Source organism: Centruroides sculpturatus, unplaced genomic scaffold, assembly GCF_000671375.1.
Source record: "Centruroides sculpturatus isolate CEXI.00-Female unplaced genomic scaffold, Cexi_2.0 scaffold308, whole genome shotgun sequence".
In the NCBI taxonomy this organism is placed as follows: Eukaryota; Metazoa; Arthropoda; class Arachnida; order Scorpiones; family Buthidae; genus Centruroides; species Centruroides sculpturatus.
The window spans coordinates 361,612-385,527 of NW_019384502.1; the positions used below are offsets into that span (position 1 = coordinate 361,612).

The window sequence follows — 23,916 nt, forward strand, 5'->3', positions numbered from 1 at the left end:
ATAACGTTTAAGTTTATTAAGTGTTCGAACGGGCGTAAGCGCCTTTAATGGGTAGCGGCATGAATATTCAGAAATTTTAAACAGAGTTTAATGACTTGAAAAGTTCTTCCGTCAATGTTGACGTTCGGTAATGTGCTGGGAATATACTGTATCTACCGGCGGGTATTGACGCTGTTGGTCAATTTTGAAATGGGATTGCGTTGTAACATTCACACGCTCGGCAGTTTTCAGTCAATAGCTTTCTGTTTTCGTAGAGATGATCCCGTTTCGGATTCGTTTGCCCGATACTCCGAGCTACTTGACAGTTTTGGAAAGAGTACCAACTATGCCGCAAATTCGAAACGTCGCCCGTTTCGAAACGTATCTTTCTCTAGCTTCTTTCTTCGCCACACTTTTTGTAAAACGGTACGTGCCGGTATATTTATATGTCTGGTGTGCCCACGCTCCGCGTTGTAAATAGCCGGGTGGCTTTTTTTTCCACTGTCAGCTTAGGACGTAAGTGTCGGCATCCGAATGTCTTCGGTCGGTTCTCCTTTCCTAACTCCATTTCGCTACCCCTTCCCCCCGTCCATGCAAATCGGAAATATAGAGGACGGGTTGTACAGCAGATGCCGGCATGGTTGTGCGCAGAGGTATTGATTTGTGAAGCTTTGTGTTTCTTTGAGCATGGTATGCATATTAAAAAGTATTGATTTTTCCGATGTTAGTAATTTTGGTGTATTTGCACAAGGGCATTACCGCCGGACTTGGGTTGTGTGAATGCTCCGGTGTCTCGGCAGCCGTCGGACATAAATATTTGTTATAGGGAGGATGCTTTTGTGTGTTTATGTGCTAACAATAAGGCACGACAAGTCAACTTACCATTTCCCTCCCGTAAGATGACGGAGACAATGTCATTACAGCAATGGCTGTATTGTGTGGTTTATCATTCGTCGGGACTCTTGCATAGTTCTAATCTTGATCAATACGTCATGTACAGGGGACGAGTCATTATAATGTATTCAAATGACTCGCTCCGTCTCTCTCTCACTCCCCCCTCGTATTCCACAGTGTATTGATCAAAATATTAAATTTTGCCATCGGCAGGCCAGAAGGCAAAAGAGTCGGCAATGAACTCGTCGAATATCCTTTGATAGGACCGCCCAGTGACAGAGATGGGGTGAACAGTGAGGAAATTCGATGAAAGAAAAAAATGGAATCTTTCTGCAGCGTATCTAGATGGAAAGGTTTCTTGCTTCCACTCTTTGATCGAGGGTTGTCAACGATTTCAGATCGGATAGTGAGGTGTCAATGCCAATTTGTCAATGTTTTTTGTCTTCCCGTCCTACTACGAATCAATTTTTTACCACTGAAAATGTTGTCATTCCGAGCTTTATATATAACTGACCCGGTATAATTCGAATATAAATTATTTCCGTTTTAATTACTATGGGTAATTAACCTATCTCGTTAATTAAATAATGGCTTGGAAATTTATTGATTTGATACTACTTTACAAATTTGAAATTCATTGCTGGCAAAGATTCCTTATGAAAAATCATCGCAGAAAAACGTATATTTGTTGGAGAATTAAATGGCCTTCGAATCCTCTTTTCACGTTGACCCCTGGAGATGACACTTCACTTCTAATACTCCGAGAACGAAATGCTGTTCAATAAAATCCGAACCAAGTTAATCATTCAATTTAATTTAGCCCTAATATTTTCACCCGAAAATTACCTGATATAAAAATAACTATATTTAATATACTATATTTTTATTATTTATTAGAGAAATAAATATTATATAAAGATGCAATCCATTTATTAATATAGAATGTCGGTCTATCTGAAAATATATGGTTTTCCTCGCGATTTAATCTTTAATAAGTTTCTTATAACTTAAATTTATAATACTTATGAACAGTTGTCTGTTGTGTAGTTTAAATTCTGATGTAAACACTGATGGTACTAAGAGCTTTTTGAACTCAAAGATTAAAAAAAGAATTTCTTAATTATAAATGAAACTTGTATAAGCAATTCGCTTTTTAATATATATTTTATTTATTTAGTGTATTTGTTTTGTTAAAGTAGTACATGTGGTTTTTATTGGTTTTACTTGTTTTCCAGTCGACTAGAGGGGAAAAAACTACTAACATTAGAAAAATGGCCACCTGTAATTTTCTTAGAACGGAAGCTTTGCGTAATTGTCTCTTCTTGATAATTTTGGATTTAGTTGGCTTTCAGAATAGAAAAATTTGTCGCAGTTCACTTTCGAATTCTTTTTACTCGAATCGAGTGGAAAGTTGCTAAGTTTTATCGTTAAACCCTTTACCCTATGGCAATGAAAGAAAGAAAATCAGGAAAAACGTTAGATGTGAAAAATACGCGGGATGGTAAATATTTATCGTTCCTAGACCCAACTCCTCCAACGCCTCGGGTCTGGTTAACAAACTTGGTTGAAGAAAATGGTAACTTGTTGCTTTCTGTTGACCAAGTGATAAAAACAGGTTCAATTAAAATCTATCTCTGTATTTCTTTTCTTCTTACTAAAAATGCAGAACAAGGAATCTGGATTCTGTCAAAGTTTAAATCGTACTAAAATCGAGAAAACACCCGAAAACAATTAATCGATTAAAGTTTAATCAATCTAATCATCATTAAAAGTCGTATTTTAGAAACATATTTACGTCTTCACCTATTCTTGAGTGGAAATATTGAAGTTGGCGATCCCAAGAGAAAATGAAAGATCTGCCTCTGGCTGGTTATAGTCCCATTTGGAAATCTTTAGAATCAATATGTATGCATATATTAAAACCGCACTTATTATGTAAGCACCCGGGGTTACGTACGTGATCAGAAGCGCAGAAATACTATTTAGTTTATTACATTGGAAAATATCAGTTTAAAAAAGAGAGAGAGTGAGACGCTTTTATAAAAGAATTAAACTCTGCGGTAATTTTTGTTCTATTACCTTAATATTATCATTTATATTAAGAAAGATTTCAATAAGTTAGGGATCTTCCAGTAAAACAAATTTCCCTTCAAATTTTTTTTTTTTTTTAAATTTAATAATGATAAACAGACACGGAAGTGTATGGAGTAAAGAATAGAACGTTTTAGCATACTCATTAAAGAACGTTGCCAAGTTAAGGGTGCAAGAATCTTGAATTTTAAGGAACTTAAACAGATTATTTTGTAATTGTCAAATATAGAATTACTAAGATGGATTATGTTAAAAATTTAATTTTTTTTTAACAAGTCGAACTTTACAAGCCATGTAAAATAAACTCATTCTTAAGTGATATTCTCGAAAAGATGTGTCGTAAAAATTTAATAGTGTATTGGAGATTGTTTAAATTCTTTTAACATTAAATTCGAAAAACAATCGAAGATCTGTTAAAAAGTTTAACATAAAACTTCATTAAAAATTTTAATATGTTTTAATGTAGGCCAAAGAAAGTTTTCTAATTTTTTTAAATTAGAATGTCACAACAGATGTCATGCCCCAATTAAAAATTACACTCAGATTTTCTGTCGAATTTCTTCGAATATGAAATCTGGGAAAATGATCTCTAGTGAAGTTGAACGATTGATTATAGTAAAGAAAAATTAAAAAAAAAGAAACAAAAAAATATATATATATATATAATAATAATCCTCTTTTTCACTTTAATTAATGATAAACAAAAGATCTCCGCGCAAAGAAAATAAAAGTTTTTTTAATGCAATAGATACAAAAATATAACTCTTGTTACTTTTTAAGCTTTACAAGCTTTTATTTATATAAAAAAAGAAAAGAAATTGAAAAAAAAGAATAGCGAAGTGGTAGCTATTTATAAAGAAAATAGTTTTAATTCCATCGATTATTAATACGAGTTTTCAGTTTAATTGAAAATACTTGTTTGCCTAACAAAAACGGTTATAAAATTTTTTTTTATATAACGAGAAATAATTTTTGTAAAAATAGACTAAATTAATTTCAAACGAAAATATTTTTAATAAGACTAATGACACAATGTATACGTTCAGACGACCTAATATGCACTCGGAGGACGCGTTAACAGTGGAGAAAAACCGCGCTAATAGATAATTTTAACTTCTTTTTTTTAATCGAATGTTACATATTTTCGAACGAAACCTTTATCCACAACCTATTACGTAGTCAGCTCGCATAGTCTCAGTAGGTTGCATTTTCTTTGGTAGATGATGAGATGGATCGTGGCTGTGTTAATTGTAATGGCTACGTAAGCCATAAATAGCGCTTCATTGGGCGCATATTGTCATCGCAATTTGTCAACGGTTGTACGTGCGAAGAAGTCCATATTAAATCTAGCAAGTTTTTTTTTCCTCTGCCGTCGAGAGAAAAGGGGCGGTGTTATCGTCGGCTCGATGCTGTACGACCATCAGGGGAAACGTAAGAACAACAACAAACGGGAAACATCGGTTGATCGACATCATCTTGATCTTTTCCCTGACTTCTTCTCTGTCTTGTTGTGTGGCTTGCCGAGAAAATGGGTTTGAAGCGGTTGATTGCGATCAATAGACCCCCTCTGTTCTCTAATGACGGGCTATGTTAAGAGAAGAATGAACGGAAAAAGAAAACGCTAGAAGAAAGAAAAGAAGAGCGGAAGCGTTTTTCTGCCACCGCACCAGTAATGGCATCGGTAATGTCAGTGCAGTCCAATTGAAAGCATTTCTGTTAGAGAAGACACGTGTCTTCGGGGACTAGAATATTGTTGGCATGTATCCCTACCGTAGAGATGGCACCAAGCCATATTGTTGGCGGCGGCAGCGCCACGCGTGTACTACTACCCATCTGACGTCACTACTTCACGTGAGTAATGGACTGTGAGGATTTTAATACAAACACCAAGACCGCAGATCCGAGCCTTGTCTAATGTTCATTTTTTCTCGCTTCGTTCTTTTTTTTTTAAATCTCGTTTTTATTCTCTGTCGTCGGCAGTCATTCTTTGTCAGAGGTTGTACTTAACCTGCTCATTCGGTAACGGGTCCTAATTTAGCTTTGATGCGGAGAATCATTCGGGGTTTATATTAGTAGGAGGAATAGATAATCGCCGACCCAAGTTAGAGACGGCGACCGAACCGACGTCATTCCATTTGCACAGTTCCGATTTATTCGTCACATCTATCCTAATCTGACACAGGGGGAAAAATTCAAATCGATTATAATTGATCGATCCTAAGTATGATTCATTGCTTTCTACGGCTAAATATTAGTAGTTCTTATTCTATTTGAGTTAGTTTCTATAAGTATGATTAATTCTGTTGAATTTATTTAACAGAGAATAACGTATTGTTAAACTTAGAAGATGTGATTTCATCCAGTTAGATTAAAACAGAAGAAGGGGAAAAATTATAATTTCGCCTCCGTTGTTTTTTGCTGCCAAATTATTTACTTAGGGGCTATTTGGAAAATCTGAAGAAGCTCGTTCTGATCTGCTAGACGTGTATTATCGATTGTTCAATCATTCATGAGAGAAACAAAATTATGTCGGCTGATTGTTGCCTTCTTTTTTGCTGAAGGCGATTTAAAGGGGAAAGTCGGAGGGGAACTTTATAATCTTGCTTACGTTTCTGCATCGAATTTGGGACTTGGGCCAACATTCTGACCATGCTGCATCCAATTGCGATAATCGGAATTTCCATTTTATTCTTACCGATTCGGTATTTACGATATTGAATATATATCTTTTTCTTAAGTAATATTTAATTCTATTCAAATTTTTCTAACGTGTATCTGCTTCCGATTTTTTACTTTATTTTTTTATTTTTCAAGTTTGCAGTCGTTACGACGGTACTTTAATTTTTATACATGGAAAAAAGAAAAAAAAAACAGATGGCAGATTTCGACTCCTAGATGAATATTTATTGAGAAAAATCCAAAAAAAGATGCTTGTAATTTCTCATATTATATACAACATGGATTAATATTTGTATCGGCCAATCCATTCCGAAATTAATTAATATTTTAAGTAACCGATGATACGATCTTTCATAACCACATTGATTACATTCACCATCTTTAACATTGATTAAATTACAACATTTCCATGCTGCATCGAATGCAATGATACGAACTTAACCGGCGAGAAATTATGTAAAATTATCAAAATAATCAGCTTAAAATCGATTCGAAAAACGCGATATTAGCGATTAAACATCAGATTTATACTGCGTTAAGCTTCTTAACATACCGGCTTTCGATACACACAAGATGTTTGTTAATGCTGAAATTTGTTAAGTATCCTCGTCATAACGTCCATTCCGTTACTTAACGTGGAAATTTAGTAACGTGTTATCCCTAGAAAAATCTAGTTTAAACATTTTCACAGAATTTTTTTTATATTGCTAAAGCATCGATTTTTTAATCGATTATAAGCGATAAGTACTAACTATTATCTGTGATATCGATATATAAGCAGAATCAATAGGATCGTGTCATTTTTTATTATTATTTTTTCCTTGAGTATCGAACATTTTGGAGGTTTTTCCTCCAACCCGAAAGGCATGTGTAAACTGCGACAAGGCCGAACAATAAAATTCGTTATCAACATCTCGTGTAGCAGAATATTACCGCCCACAACGCCTTTTACTCTTTCGAGTAATTGGCGGTGGAATGGCGCATGCCCAGCTACCATTCTCTCTTCCGGTTCCGGTTCTTTTTGGAAGCAAAAAAAAATGTATGTATAAAATAAAATTATAATGGGTAAAAAGTATACGCTCGAATTATCGAAGATGTCGATTAGATAGAGAAGGAGGTCGCCTCTCGCTAAATTTTGCTTTCACCCAAAAAATGCACATTGTCATGGCTAAAATCGCTTGTTCACTATAAAATTTCATTGATTTCTTCTGCCGAGGTCATTAAAATACTGCTAGAGATTTATAGTGGTTGCAATAATGAATTAAAAATCTGGCCGAATTCTTGGTGAAAAATGATGCTTGTTCCATCGTTCGAATTTCTGACATCATCTGACCTATTTCTGTCGAAAAAGGAGGCTTAAGCTGTTTCTGCGTGGACGTTCGTGACATTATTTCTTCGAATTTCAAACACGATAGGCTACTCGCCTGCAAAAAAATCCAAAAAAGACGGTTCCATTGATAATCAACCAGAAATTGATAAATAATCCGGCAATGGTCTGGAGGAACTCCATTGATAATCGTCTTGTGGAAGGTCCAGAAGTTGATAAATAATCCACCAGAATTGTAAAGGGGGTTCCATTGATAATCGTGTAGGAAAATCCAGAAAATAGTAAATATACGAAGGAGGTTATTTTGAAAATCGGCCAGCAAAAACCGGCAATTGAAACATAACCAGCAAAAATCGGAAAGGCGTTTCATTGATAATCAAGCAGCGAAAATCGATATTTGAAGGGAGATTCGTTAAAAATAGGGTAGAAAAAATCCAATAATTGCTAAATAGCTAGCATAAATCTAATAAGATTTTGCTGATAATTAATTAGCAAAAATCTATGAAATGATAAATAACTCAAAAAAAGAATTTCTTTTAAAAAATTGGCCAACAAAAATGAACAACTGATAAGATCCGGAAATATCTGTTTAACTTGAATTATGTTCTATTAATTATCGGGTAGCATTCAAGATGTTTATAACGTAATATAGCAAATATGTCGATTATAGAAATAAATAGCAAAATTCCAGCAAGAGATAAATGCCTACGTTTGAATGGATTTCATTGAAAATCGGCCAGCAAAAATCCAATAGATCTAATTGATAAATATCTAACAAAATCCGAACAGAGATTCTTTGATTATTAGCCAACAAAAATATAGGGATTGATATATAAATAGTAAATATCGGATAAGGTGATATCAATGACTTCGACACGAGAGGAATACTCAGAAAAGAATTCCAGTCTAGATATAAATCGAAGAAGGAACGGCTTTAACGGATTTTTTTTTCTCTGGCCATTCTTATTTCTTTAGTTTATGTTTAGACTGGTCGATAACAAATAGGTTGGAAGAGAATGTCGAAGCTGAAAAATCATTTCGTTTTCGCTAATTGCGACTCTGTCGCGCATTGAATACAAACGGGTTAAGGTATTCGCTTTATCGGTAATGTTTAGGGCGTGCCCTGTGATAGTTGCAGTACGTAGGGAAATATTGTTACGTACGTGATAGGAATAATCAATCGTAAATATACAAAAATGCTTTATTTTCTTTCCAGATAGAATAGCATCCTTCAAAATCCATTCCTTGGTTACTATCCTCGACTGGAAAAACAAATTAAATAGGAGTACAGGTTTTTTTCTTATTTTTCCTTATAAATTAGTTTGTTTTAAAAAAAAATTGTAAACAAATAGTAGGTAAATTTCAATGAACTTGAGAATATTTGCTTATTTAATTTAATGAAAATTTTGTTGGTTTAAAAAAGACGTTTATAAGTTTAATTTAAATATATGAAACAATTTACTTATCAATATAATTATCTTCACGAATAGCTATTATTAATATCCAAGTTATCATTGATGAATATATTTATTGTAGTCGCTTAGTCAACAAATATTTTTGTTTATACGCTAATAGCTTGCTGTTTACTTCCAGTAGACTTAACAATGAAATTTCTCCTTTTTATCATATAGAATTCTTTTAAACATATTAAATTTCTGTTTTAGATTAGTCTGTCTTTTTTTGAAAGCTACTTGATAATTGCTTTTAAGCAATGAAGATCTTGGGTAATGGTAAAAAGCTCCGAAGAAAATAGCTTATTTGGGATGAACGAACAATTTAAGAAGCGCACGAAGATTACTGGAACAAGCTATAGTGTTTAGTATTGTAATCAATTCTAAGATTTTAAAAATGCTCCCCTCCACGATAGTATCCTAAGTTTATTTATTGTAAGGAAGATGAGATAATGCTTATGTTTTTTTTTCTTAAGCTGCAGACTACCGATTTGATCAAGACCGGCAGGTCGGAATGTCCGTTATGGATGGGAGGGTCTTCGCCATTCTCGCGCAGTGTTAGGTCCAGGAGCGCAAACTGGGTGGGGACAGCAATTTTTCTCGTTTTTCGCACGCCATAACCTGCATACAGCATTTCGATTGACGCCCAGGAATTCTGTTTTAATATTCAAACAGAATATCGAAATGGCTTTCTTTCTTTTCTCGTGCCTTCCTTTTCGCCTCCCAAACGACGACTTGACGACATTCCAACTGCACACAACACGTACCACGCACACACCCGAGACCCAAAACATCACGCCATTCAACAAACCATTTGACGTACGGGTGTACCCGAGTCTGTGCCAAGGGTGCGATACAGAAAGGCAGTCAGCCCGTTTCTTCCTTCGCATTCCGTTATAAAAAAAAATACTCTTCCCGAATCTTTATTTTGCCTAATCAGTTTTTAACGAAGCTTATATCAGGTGAGATTTGCATAATTTTCGCATTACCGCATTAGAAATTTTAAAGTTGATAACGTTTAGCGGTTATATTTTAAGTTGTTTTGCATTGATTTTGAAACCGTTAAGTGGTATTTTAATTAAAAGAAATGATGCCCTATACTCTTTTCCTTTGTCTAATGATACTTACGTGCAATCGCTACTAGAGCCAAGTGACATTCTTCATCTTCCTACTGACGTTTTTGTTCGGTAGAAAACATCGTGATATTTTTATATCTTGCTGACGATCGTATCATTATCATAATCGTCGGTGACATCAAAAAGCATCCTCATTCCTGTGTCTGTTTTTGGAAAGTAGGATCGTTGAGGAATCTCTTTGTGACATCAGGAACCACCTCTGGGGTTGATAGGTCATATTGCGCTCGGTAACGATAACATGACAGTTTCGTGCTCTATAGATTAGTTATAAAAACAACCTTCGGCCTCTACCAACTCCATAATTTAGTTATGCATTAGTGAGTTTTGTTTCGCGATATTATATCCATTTATTTTATTGTAACATTTCGAAAATATTACACTTTCATTTGGAATTGCGAGCAGACTTATTATTTCACTCCTCACTGTAAAAAAAAAATAAAAAAGCAACTACTGACTGCGATTGTGAAAGAAATCAATAATTTTTCATTATGTTTGAGTAACATCGATACCCAGAACAGAAAGAACTATTATATTCGTATGAATACTTAATATAGATCTGTTTTTTTATTGTATTTATATACAGTTTTGAATTTACGAAGTGTTATAATTACATTAGTTATGTATTAGCAAAATTTTGCCAAAGCATCCTTAGCTAAAGATTAAATTAGATTTTTTCTAGCATTTGGATGAATGGTTTTAAAATAATTACAGGAAGAACAGTAACGAAATTTTATTTTTCTATTGAATTGTTTCGTTTATTTATTGTTTATAAACCGTTTTAAAGTTGACTGCAAACGTTACAAATTGAACTTAATATGTTACACTTGTTGCAGATTTGAGGCCATCTGTTCTATTTCGTTAAATAATTTTTACGATATACCTTGTATAATAGAAAATAGGATATTTCAAACCATTAAGTGAATTAAATACTATTCAAACGTTTTTATTTATTTATTTAAATCGTCTAGAAGCTGGGAATGTAAAATTGGTCACGAAGTGTTTATAATAATCTCGGGAAATGACTCATAATTCTCGTGTTCCTAGTTCTGTTACTCTTATTCCTAGCAGAATAACTCGAACTGGTATGATTGCCCTAAAGGTCTATTGCATTTAATCTTTCCTTGGAGAACCTCTTTAACTAATCTTGTCAGTGCTCCATCCTATAACTTCTCCTTTCCGATCGAAACCTGTTACTTTGTCTGAGTTCCTTTCACGGTCACTTTTCGTTGCTATTCTTTATGGTCTTTGATCAAAACTCTCAGCGAATTCTTATTTTATCGTATGCTACAATCTGTTACATCTGCTGCTTTTTGGAGTTCACAATAATATAAACTGTTAAAACTTTTTGCTTAAAGGAGCTCTCAATATGTGATAAGTTGGACAGACTTTCGTTTAAGATATTTACAACGCACACTGCATTAAGGCACTTATTTAAAATAATAATAGTAATTTATTAAACTTTTCGTTTGCTGAAGCTGTTAAAAGTTCCTGTATAGAAAGATAATATTGATTATTTAACATGTATAAAAGATTTACAGTAAGAATAAAGTTTTCTCTATAGAATTTATAATAACTTTTATGAATTATCGTTAAGGAAGGATATTACTCAATGAAAAACTTGTAGAAATGAAGTTTTTCATTGAGTAAATTTCATTAAATAATGAAAAACTTAAAGGGAAATAATTTGCGAAATAGCTAGTAGTACTTGAAATTTGTTTACAGGAGTAAGCTACTGTATATTAAACAGTTTAAAAGAAAGCTCTAATTTGTACAATTTTGACACAATGCAATAAATTGTCTGCTGAGTGTAAGATTCTTTTTTGTAGATTTGATAATAATTAGTCTGTAAGGCTTATATTCCATGAATAAGAGCCTTACGGACATGCTCTTTATTACAGGATATGAGCAAATAATAGGTCTAGATTTGTTAAAATTCTCACTAATGGGTGTTTACTGTAAAATAACTTGATAAGACTCCTACTTAGGGTCAAATGTGGGGATAAGGAACTAAATTCCAAAATTTAAGAACTGAGTTAGCGACGGATCTAGTCACACGTATATTTCGACATGCGGAAGTTTGCAGTTGTCTATTAAAATAGTTTTTCTTCCTCCCCTTTTTTCTGTAATTATCTTTTAGATGTTTCTATGAACTACTTTTTGAACTATTTTTAAAAATGAATTTTCTAACTTTTTAATAGAGAAAGATTTTATTGGAATATAAATGCGATTTTTAAAGTTAAAAAAAATAATAAAATAAAATAAAAAATCAAAATGAATTGACGCAATTTGGATATTTCTGTAACCTAGTTTTAAGTAGGTTATGAATTTAAAAATATAATTGAAAAAGACAAAAGCATAAAAGTTAAATCGGTATCTAGTGGAGGGGGAAAATTAATTCGAAAATAAAATTTTATTTTAGAAATAAAGATACTGATTTACGAAAAGTAATAATAAAATAAACGTTTACTTGTTTATATTTAAAGGAAACAATTTATTAGAAATGATTAATTGTTCAAGACGTAGTAAACTATTGGTAAATTTTATGCGTGCTAACTTATTTATTTCTTTGTGGAAACGAGCGTTAGAATGTGCATACATTGTACATATAATGGCACTAATTATAAATTTATCAGCTTCTGTCTGATAAAAATTCTATAAATATGCAGTCTGATACGTTCGCAAATGCGAAATGTTTAAAGCAAGAAGCTAATAGTCTCCATCTTTCTTATCTCTCTAATTTGTCTAAGATAAATCATTTAAAAGGATCATTCCTTCGTAATTTAATAATTAAATAAAGCATTTTAATCAAAATTTGTATAAAGTACATAATAAGTCGCAGAATTGTTTCCTTTATAATTCAAATTAGAATAAATTAACCTATCTGCTTGGATATTAATTTTAATAAGTAATTATTTATTAATTATATAATTCTTTTTTTACTTTTAAATATTTAAATTTCGTTATTGACACTAAATATGCTAATATAAATTTTATTTTAGTTTTCTAGCGGTTAATGGAAATAAAAATTTATTTTAAAGGCAAGCGGTTCAGTTTGTTTCTCTTAGTTTGCAGATTCAGAAATGCAGATCTTTGCCCGTATTTAATCTTTGAATAACAACAATTAATAGAATTCGGCCAATTTCATTAAGTCGAAAATTATCTTAGATAAACAGGGTTATAAGAGAACAATTTTCACATAATCTTTGTCCCATCTACGGCAGGAAATCAATGAAACATACCCTTATGAACGACAATTTATTCCGGAAACGTTGTCGTGGTTATTTAAAATAAGCATATTTCATCCATTAAATTTTCTAGTTACAGCGGATGCAAAACGTTTCTGTTATTTATACCATTAAGAATTATACCTATACATTATTATTATTTTTTTTTAATTTAATTATCGAAGTATCTTAATTATCCTCATCTTGTATTCGTTTGCAAATTATAAACCAAGGAAAGCAACTTTTATCTCGGATGATATCAATTATCGCCGAAAAATTACATCATAAAAATTACGCAAGAAGAACAAGTTCATTAGAAAAAATATAATTGCTGTATTGTTTTTAAGACGCGTGCCACTGGCACACCTCCCTTTCTAGCATTGCTTGTTATAGTTAACATGGTGAACTGTCAAACACGTTTTACTATAGAATGAATATATTTGAATAAATTTTAACCTTATTTTTTTATTTTTTAATGCATAAATGAACGAATAATAGTATCAGTAATATAAGTCTTTTCGCATGGTAACAGAATATAAGAAAGGAGGGAAAAAAATTCGTGTATTAACCGCCAAAGAAATCCATATAAAAAGAATTTAAAAGACGTGAAATGTTTTTAACTTTTTTGATTTTATTAGAATGCCATTGCAAATAAGTTCTGCATAATTTAACAGAAATATAGAATAGCTTATTTTTTTCTTTATCTTTGATTTTCCCAGTTGTCATCCAACCAATTACCCTGCTATTGTATACTGATGCCTTCCTTTTTTTTTTTTCTTTTTGATAAAATCTTCCCCTTCTATATAAGATATATTTAAGGTGCAGAAATTGTTATATATATACCTGTTTATCGCTCTAAAATCAACCACTATTCGATGTAACGTTTAAATACCCGTTTAGGACCTTGTTAGTTTGTTAATTTTCTTATGATTCTATTAGGAAGATAAATATTTATCTTTTAGCATGTCGATGCGCATTTCAATTTCTCCCGCTTCATCGTTCACAATACTGAAAAGAATGTTTCTATATGCAGCGGATACCATACTATTAACTGATAACACGACGTCTTTAACTACTACTTTTTATGTTATCTAAATACATATATTTAGTTAATTGATTCGAAAGCTGTCTGTTAGTAGAATTAATAACGTAGCTTATCAAGCGTTTAGTCGTTTACGAAATTTTAACCTCTTTTTTTATTTTATTTTTTATAAAAAAGATGGAAATAAAAAGAAGCAAAAGAAAATATTGAGCGCGTGATAGTCTAGAGCTGATTGAACAGTTCAACAATTGTCGATAAAAGAGTAAGAAAGAAAGCCGAGCGCCCAGGGGCAATCTAGTTGTTTGGACTTGGTCATAATGTGAAAATAAGTACGTTGGTCCATCAATAAGTGTTTTCGAAGTCCTGTTATTAAATCTGGAAAAGGGGAACTTTCCAAGTAAAGAAAAGAAAAAAAAAAGAAAGAAAATACTAAGAATTAAAAATAGAAAACGTTTGGTTTTTGATGATAATGAATAATCCAAAGCTAACGTGTTTTCGGGAAAATTAAAATCGTTTGGATTAATAAAAAGTTAAGCTTATCTAATGTATCGTATACTTTGCACGAGAGAAAATTGATTTTGTGTAAATTGATATTGATTATTACGATATTATTAAAAATTTTTGTACATTTTTTACTTTCAATTTAGCTAAGCGAGGCGTTCAATTAATCAGTTTTTCGGAGGTTCCGTTTTAAAATCCGCACTCCTCCCATGTGTGTCAATTTTTGAAAATTCGAAAATTTTTATTATCGAAACGTTAGCGGAAATAATTTAATTTTATCTTTAAGAGAAAACTAAAGTTAATTAATCGAAACCGAACGGCATTTTAATTTCTTGTAGCTCTTACGACAAAATCATCTTTTAATATGCAGATTTGAGAAAGTTTTAAAAATTCCTCAGATTAATTTATTTTAGGTTGTTTATTCGAATTGCTTATTTCTTCCAATTTATCGCCGAAATTAATTTATTTCGTTTATAGATTTTTTAATTAAACTGTTCCGGTATAAGACGCTGGCAAAACATATCGTATCGACGTTTTAAAAATCCGGCTTCCATTTTACAGCGTGGCTATGAAGACGTTTGGGGGAGTCTTGTGATTCTGAGTGACACACATCACTGACTTGCTTCAGTTGTGCATCTATTGCGACGAATCTGACAGCCTTGTGAAGATGTCTGACTGAAGGTGAATGGGAATCGAAAAGTTTCACCTGTTGCGAAGCCAAGTCACTTGTTGGAAGAGAACCTTATCGATTCGTAGATAGCATTTCCGTGATTCCTTCTCACTATCTTGTTAGCCGACTCCCTTTCTGTTTCTCGCCTTGATGCAATAACAATATACATTTGTCGGCATATATTGTCTCATTGTGTATTGATTTTAGCGTGTGACCCCCTCGAAATCGGTAAACTGCCGATGAAATCGGTATATACCGATGTAATTCGCAATATAATGAGATAGCGTGATAAATTATCCGCCGATCTATAGGCTACCGTAATAAATTAATACCGTAATCAACCCTGTTTTTCCTCTGTAAATGCATAATGCGTGTTTAAAATTTTAGTAAAATCACTACATATTCGCATGTTTGTTTAACGGCTTTTTTGTTATTACCAATATTTATGGAAAATAAAATTTTAAACGCAGTTAATGATAACATGTGATATGTCGCTTTTGCTATAAAATATATAGTGATAAATTTAGTTTAATATCTATGTTGGTTTATTTTTTTAGAGCAGAATCACTCGAGTCTTGATACTGTTTGTCATTTCGTTTAAACTGTATAGTATCACGCAAACCGTTAACTTTAACACATTTCATTGCCACCAAACACGTGATATATGCGTAGACCGTGTAGGTATTAAAAGAATAGTCAAAAAAACGTTTGGAGAGAAGATGAGGAAAAAAGCATTAAAGAATATTTTTGAGAAGAGCAGACTGGCCGCCTCGAAACTCACAGCTCTTGTTTAATTGTTATACGAAAGTTATCGATCGCGTTTCGGAACATTTTGTTTCTATTCACGTCCGCTTTCCTCAAGTCACGAATAACCATCTACAGTACCAATCGTCTGTAATACAACGTTGGTTATCGATTTTTTCTTTCCCTGTTGACGTTCGAGAATTTGTGCATTTATATCGAGCGACATTCGTATCGCATTAAAACTGAAGCTTTTGATCGTGTTGTGTTCTGTTCGCAGTCGCTACCTTTTAGTCGTTAGATCCTGTTGAATGGGCCACTGTCACTACAATAGGGGGTAGCAGGCTGGATGGGCCGCCAATAACCTGTCAGGAACTAGCAGATCGATATACAGATGTTCCGTCAGCCAGCAGACAGTTGTTTCTCCTTTCGTCGCCTCCTCTTAACCATAAGAGAGGCAAAAGGGAATTTAAAGATCTTCGATGCTCCATCGAATGAAAATCTCCCATCTCAATTGTTGCATTTAAAAGCATCACTTCACGTTCGCGTTTTGTTCTGCAAAGCGTGACAATTCATTTTATCGAATAAAAATAATCTTGTGTATTGTTTTTCCTCGAACAAAACTTGCGTGGATGTGGGTCGCGGTCAAGTGAGCGTGTTGGATTAAGCCAAGAGGATCTATCAGGAAAACTAGTCGGTAGGAAGGTATCAGTGATTTCCTGCGGTGGAGAAAGCTGTTATCTCGAAAACGCTCCACTGCTTAGCGATCCACCTCAACAGACATTTTCCCATATACCTAGGTGAACGTGGGACTTAAATAAGAAATCTCGAGACCCCCTACCAAGTTTATCAGTCTTCTCACTCTTAGATTTATACGGTTTGCAGAATGGCAGAAATAATGAAAGAAAAATCACCACGGCCTCTTACAAGAAACTCGACGTCTTTCTTAATCTGGAAATTGAATAAGAAATCCGCGAAAGCGGAGCGTTAGTCGGGGGAAGGAAGAAAATTTGTTTTATATTTTTCGTCGACCAAAATTCGAAAGTGGGTGAGGAAAATATTGCCGGTTTAATAAACTATATATTCGACGGCCGGAATATATTAAAAATTCGGGACACGACTCCTTCCTTCCACTCTATCCCAAAACATCATGGTATTAAGCAGGTGTCCCAGAAAGTAGCAGTTTTTCTCAACAATTAACTTTGAGCGTGCTTTCTTTGCGTTGGCAACCCCCGTGCTTCCTTCTCGCCCCCTCGCCACGGTTCGATGATTGTTACTCCCATACTGTTTGCGGTGGCGACCCCAATAACGTTCGTTTGGTTCTCCTGTTTGTTTTGGCATTGTTGCCGATGTATCGCAATTACAGGAGTGGTTGAAGACAAGCTTAATCTGTCGATAAATACACCATTTGGGAATTTGTTTCTTGGATTGGAAGTTTTCTTTAGATCACGACATGCTATTATATCCCTTATTGTTATTGATACCTGTTCTGTTTGGTAATATTCCCTTGTAATCGCATCTTTGCTTTCGCAGTTCTATATTGGAGTAAACGTGTTCTATAGCCTAATACAGGAATGATTATTATTGTGATAGAGAGAGTATTGGGTAATTGGCTGAAGAGCAGTTTAAAAAAAATAGATTTAAAAAAAGGTTTTGGAGAATAATTCGATTAAACGAATTGTCGAAGAGCAGTTATGTTCTGTGAAATGGCAAGGATTTACAGAATTTTCTGCTAACAACACAGATAATGAAGCCGAAACTTCCCCTTTCAGTATTTTTACAGAAGCTACTTTGCTTGTTATTGAAGATTTTTTCCCTCCTCTATCTCTCTCTTTCTCTCTCACTCTCCTCTCTCCATTCTCCATCTTGCTGTTTTCCAATTAATTTTGTTAGCTAATGCCAATTTTAGGTATTGGTAAAATAAATAAATTTCACTATCGACGAATGACAAATTTGTTTGACATCTTTTAATGCAAGAGGATAGGCAAAAAAACCGCATTGATGAAAATTAATTTATTGATCTCGGAATTGCTGTTTTTAAGGTAATTTCGAGGTCATACTATCATTAATCTTTCATGGTAGTGTTTTATATTTAATCAATAGTTTTGAAGTTTTATTTATAAACATTCGAATTTTGTAATTATATTTGGAAAAATATAGAGGAAAAAAACTTAAAATATAGGCAAACTCAGAATGCTCTTCTAGTTTGTTGAATCTCTGAAGGCTTTAAAATTAAAAAAATAAAAAATCCTTCTTCCATAAGCAGATTTAATAGATGGTGTGGGGCCTAGTTTAAATTTCTTTCGCTTGTTTTTGAAATTTAAAATGGAAAAATATCTTTCATATACAGATGTTTGTTTGGAATGTGAATGCATCTATATATATAAAGTTTTTTCTTAATAAACAGATCTCAGAATTGAAAAAGAAACAGTGAAGGTTTGATATATCTTATTAAACTTGTATGACTCATTGTTTTCTTCTTTTCTTCTTATCGAGACTTTATTAGCTAATTTTAATCTTTAATTATTAATACAAAGAAACACAATCTCTTTTGATCCGTGTTTACAGTTTAATAAAGAATATTAATAAATATTCGAGGTAATAAAGGACAACAATTATAACAGTGGCCGTGGAACGTTGGTTTATTGCTTAAATCTTCTAATTTTGATGCCATTTTCTTGTATCTTAACGTTCCGAAAGAATGCTCATTTTGTTTATTAAAGAAATCATAATTATCCTAGCATTTTGCGAACATCTTTTAGAAGAAATTCTTTTATAAATAACGGTCGATATATTATCAAAGTGCACAACTGCAACAACACATATATATATATATATATATATTTTATTTCCTTTCTTCAAAATAATGTTTCATGTCTACTCACACTTAGTTTTTTTTATATCTTCAAATTTTATTTATTTATTTCTCTTATCGATTTTAAGATTAGAAAATATCCAAAACACGATTTTATAGATCCATCGTATAGATAGTTTGGTATTTTATATATTAGCGTTAAAATAAATTCAATTTTTTATTTCAGATTGTCTTGTAAAGTTTACAATATAACTGTTGTTTAATTCAGTGGATATATATGTTCGCAAATTCTACAAATTTATAAGAAAATTCACTTTTTAGATGGAACTCTGAAAATTTATAAATATCTAATGCTTGTCTGAATTTTACTATAATTTAATTGAATAATTTAGAAAGGAAAAAAAAAAAAAAAAAACATTATACACCAACGTTATCCAAAATATTCAACACTTTAAACTCTTTTTCCTTGTCATTGGACCATCTTAAAAATTAAAATTAATTATCTTAAAATTAAAATAATTAAAATACCTTCCTTTTAATAAGGAAATTTAAATAGATACATATACACATAAATATTTGTATATGTCAATAAAGGATAAATCAATAAAGATATAACTTTTATTATTAAATTATCCTTTACAAGCATATTTATTCAAGTATATTTTAATTGGTAAATGAAAGCGTAAAACTCATTTATCAATTAAAATAATAATTATATGAAGAAAATAATTTTATTCGTAAGAAACATGTGGCACTATTTTATAGTTTTCTAGGTCTAATATAAAGAAAAATTAAGGTTGAATGTTTTAAACAATTTAAATTCTTATACAGAACGTAATAAAAAAAAAAACTTTATAGTGAACGTTTTTTTCTTCTCTCTCTTGATAATTCGGGCAAATAGCCAAACGTTGCAGAGTATCTTCCGTGCAACATAGAAAACTATTATATATAATATAACAGATCTTAAAAGAATGGAAAATGTATTAATAGTATATATCATGTGTCATGTTTAAAGGATAAGCGTTGAATAAATGGCAAACGTGCTTCATTTTGACTACAGTTGTTTAGATAATAGTCTAGAACTAGATTCAAATGTGGGCCATATCACTAGGAAGTGATGGGCAACGTTACAAGTAGAATAAATAGCAGCGGGATGGTATCAGTGGCAGGTTCTAAGCAGTTTATATTTACCTATAGAAGCTATAACTATATTTCAGTTGAAAAATACATGTTATAAGATTTAAGTTATATATTATATAAAATTGTAATAATTATATTTTTCTATCTAAAACAGTTTTAATATTTTATCGGATTGCTACACTCGAATGATGTAATACAGTTATTTTTCGAAAAATCGCAACGGGATAATGCATACAATATGCTAAATTCTCATTAACAAATAATAAACCATTGTGTTATAATTTCTATAAATGAACCATCGGGAATTTTATAAAAATTCATTATTCTTACGGTGTCAACATGTTTAAAAGATTGATTTTATATAGATTATTTTATAACAAAAATATTTTGTTGGGAAAATGCTAATTGATCGCATTAAGCACGCGATATTTCATAGGTGGAAAGGGAATGTTTTCTCCCGAAAGGAATATATTAAAATATCTATCATACAAAAGCTAGTTTAGATTTCAATTTGAAATGAAAATCAATTTAGGAGATAAGAATATATCTAATTCTTTTAATGTATTGAATTGGATCGAGTCTATTTTCGTTTCGAATTCCATCTTGAGTACGCCCTATACCTAATCACTTAAACTAACCTGCCATTGTGAGGGTCGGATCTCTCTTTCTTTATGCCATCAATAATCTATGGAAGTCTGCCTTAGACTATATACTACGTATCTAAACCATATTACACATATAAAATGCATAAGTCCCATATCTGGGGTGTTTCGGCGTACACAGTATAAACAGAAAATTTAATCGAAATTAATTATTACTAAATAAGAAATAATTTTAGGATCTGTTCGTTTAAAAACTTAATTTCTTAAGTATTAAGTGAAGGTTAATAAATTCTGATCCGTTCATAAATTAGAGAACTGCAACCGAAAAGTTTTTTCTCGAACAATTTTAATGTCACTTTAATGGTTATTTCTTTTTGTTTCATATCGGTCGGGAGCTTAAAAATAAGCTGAGTTAAAGAATGGTCTTTAGTTTTTGTTACTGGCTTCATTTTTAAGCGATATTTGAAAAAGGAAAAATTCTGGCTAATCAAAAAGACTCGAGGTGGCAGCCATTTTGGAGAAGCTAATTGGAAATTCAGAATTTTTTTTCCTGCTTTTTATTATTATTATTTTTTTTGTTTTTACTTATTAAGATGTAAACTACAAAAGTTTGATAAATAGCGAATTTTATGTGAAGCCAACAATATTCGAATTTTTTTTTTTTTGTAGTTTTATCAAATTAGAAAGCGATTAGATAACATAATACATTTTACATTAAATCCTGAATATGGGTGTACCGAATTTGACTATGTTCATCGAGAAATAACATATTCCGGTGAATAGAGTTGACAATGTTAAAAAAAATCCTTTCCAGGAGTCAATTTTAGGCTGTAGAGATCTTACAGTCGTCGCTCTTCGATTTTCATAAAATTTTCATAGAGATTCGATTTTTTATAAAATTTCGGTTTCGACTTAAGAGGCACATGCACTTGTGCGTATCGACACAAGTGTTCCGTTAGCATATAAAATTCCTATTGGAAAAGTGCGAACATCTTTCGCTGAAAATTTATAATGTTTCTGACAGAAATATTTTAATTTAACAACTTAATTGTAATTTTGTAATGCCTCCAGCCAATATTTAAATTTTTAAAATATCTTTATGTCTAGGCTTTGGGGCTTCTGGTATATAAGTTCAAATGTTTAGAATATCTTAAAAATTTTCTAGACATTTTCGAAAAGAGAAAAATTGAAAACTAAAGTTACCGAGATCATCTAAACTTTTTTTATTTTATCGAGAAAGTTGTTGTATTACCAGAATTACTTAGCAAAGAAGAAAAGTGTTTTCTGAAAAGGATTTAAGGATAGAATTTTGTTATGATACGAGCCGAAGATGATAGAATATTATGGATCTGATATTCTTTTCTATATAGTGATGATGAATTTATTACCGTTTGGTTAGTCTAATAATAAACTCTAATTGGAGGTGATACTTGGGGATTACAAACTAGGTTTGCTTATATGTGTTATCAGTTTCACGTGTCGAAAAGTTGATTGATTTAACCAGTAGAATGCATTTGCACTATCAAGCCTCTACCAAGTTGGGACCTAAAATGAAATGAGAATTTACTAGTCATTTTGCTCTTGAATATATCAATATAAGAAATACTTTTTTTTTTTTGGAATGTTTATGAAAATTTGCATTTATTAAATTGATTTGATATTTTCTCTATCAAAATTAAACATTTTTTCTTGGTTTCCGTTACATTTTACTTGAGTTTTAGTTTTTGCGACATTGCTTACAATGTGACTTTTACATTTGATCTTTTATTGAATCTTATCGATTTTATCTTTTAACTTAAAACTCTTCTATAATTAAATTAAGCTGTTTGTATAGTCTTAAGATACGTTGTTTGTCTTATTATTTATATAAAAAATTAGTAGATTGCTGCAATTACATCTAATTTTTATTAGATATAATTACAACAATTGATTCAAAAATGTTAAGCTTACTTATTAAAAGAAAAGCNGCTTAATAAATACTAAATATTTAAAGGAATAAATAGTCACCGTAGGAAATTATTCACAAGATTCGGATGGTGAACGCGATAAAAATTTTATGCCGGATCTGCAAACATTAACAAGATTCGGAAATATTCCTAATCATATATTAAAACTAGAGATACAATATAAATGTATAATTCTTAAAGTCTTATTAATGATGGATAGCACTGAATAAAGTTAACATAACATAAGAAGGAAAATATCTATTTTCTTCTTATTAAAAAAAGTGCACTTTATTATTATTATTTTTAATCATCAGATAAAATATTTAGAGAAGGATTTAATTTAAAAAAAATCATTGTAATAAGGCTAAATACATCGTTATCTATAGAATATAAACACATTTTTAAAAGCATTTTTTCTAAATGTTAAGATACAGATTATATTTATACTATTTTATTAATTTTGCCAATCACAAAATAATGTTTTGTATTATTTTCCTGTTTAAAATTCAGAGGTTATAAAATATTTTTACAATTATTTAATTAACTATAATTATTTTAATTGCTTAAAGCTATTAAAAGATGCATATGTTAGATCTGAGTCTATTTTCATGTCTGGATGAAGCAGTTAGTTATTAAAAGAAAAAAAACCCTAAATGTAGATTGTGTCTATATTTAGGAATTTAGTATGTAACATCTGATATCTTTAGCTCGATACGACTTTAGAATTTTCATAAATTTGATCAAATTTATTAGCATAAAATTGAAATCAATCAAGAAGTTTATGACAAGAAAACCATGAAATAATCGATTTAATTCGATTGTTATTAATAATCCATTAAACTTAAAAAAAGAAAATTTATTACAACATTTAAAAAAATTTAAATAAATTTGTTTGTATTTTACGCATGAAAAATTGAAACAATTCCAATGAAAAATAAAATCACAGTATTGTATTTACAATAATTTGTAATATTAAATGTTTGATAGAAATTAAACAAGTCTATCCGCCTGTAATTTTTAAATGTAAATTAGCTACCTTATAAAAGAAGGAAAGATAGAAAAACTATAATTAATACTGTAGCTTGCGCTTTACGTAGTTAAATACAGAAGTTTACTGAGGTAAATCCATACATTTTCTGTAGGGTACGGAAGAAAAAGTGGAGAAAAAGAAAGAAAGAAAGAAAAAAAAAGAGTATCATTCGAGCGGCTTAGCTTCAGTGGTAATTATATTCTAGAACGACTCTATTATAATTAGCTAACCGAATGTGATAGAATCGTTGTTCTACTCTATAGGCTAATTTTGATAATATAGAAGCATTTATTTCTCTTTTAAAACTTAATTACAAAAAAACATTAAATGAGATTTAAAGTATTAAAAATATACAAGAGAGGAAAAGGCATCTCTAATAAAGTTTTAATAAGTTTAATTGATAACAAATTAAAAGTTAATTGGTTGTAGGGGGAAAAAACATGTCGAGAATACATTTTATTTAATTAGACTTGGTTAATGTCGATCGCTACTAATAGAACTCAAGTTTTTTAAATCATATTTGTACATATTAAAACCTCTATAATTAAGAAAGAAGAGCAATTACCTTTTAAGTAAACAAATATTACTCGAATTTGTTGAGTTTGGTGTTGAAACTTTTATTTCCAGGTAAGGAATTTTCGACTAAAA

At 31.4% G+C, this 23,916-nt stretch overlaps 1 protein-coding gene across 5 annotated transcripts in view; it reads left to right on the plus strand.

Moving 5' to 3' along the window:
* LOC111622116 (homeobox protein cut-like 1) overlaps positions 1-23,916 on the plus strand; it is a 193,662-nt gene that overhangs the window by 619 nt on the left and 169,127 nt on the right. The gene's annotated exons all lie outside the window — the stretch shown is intronic.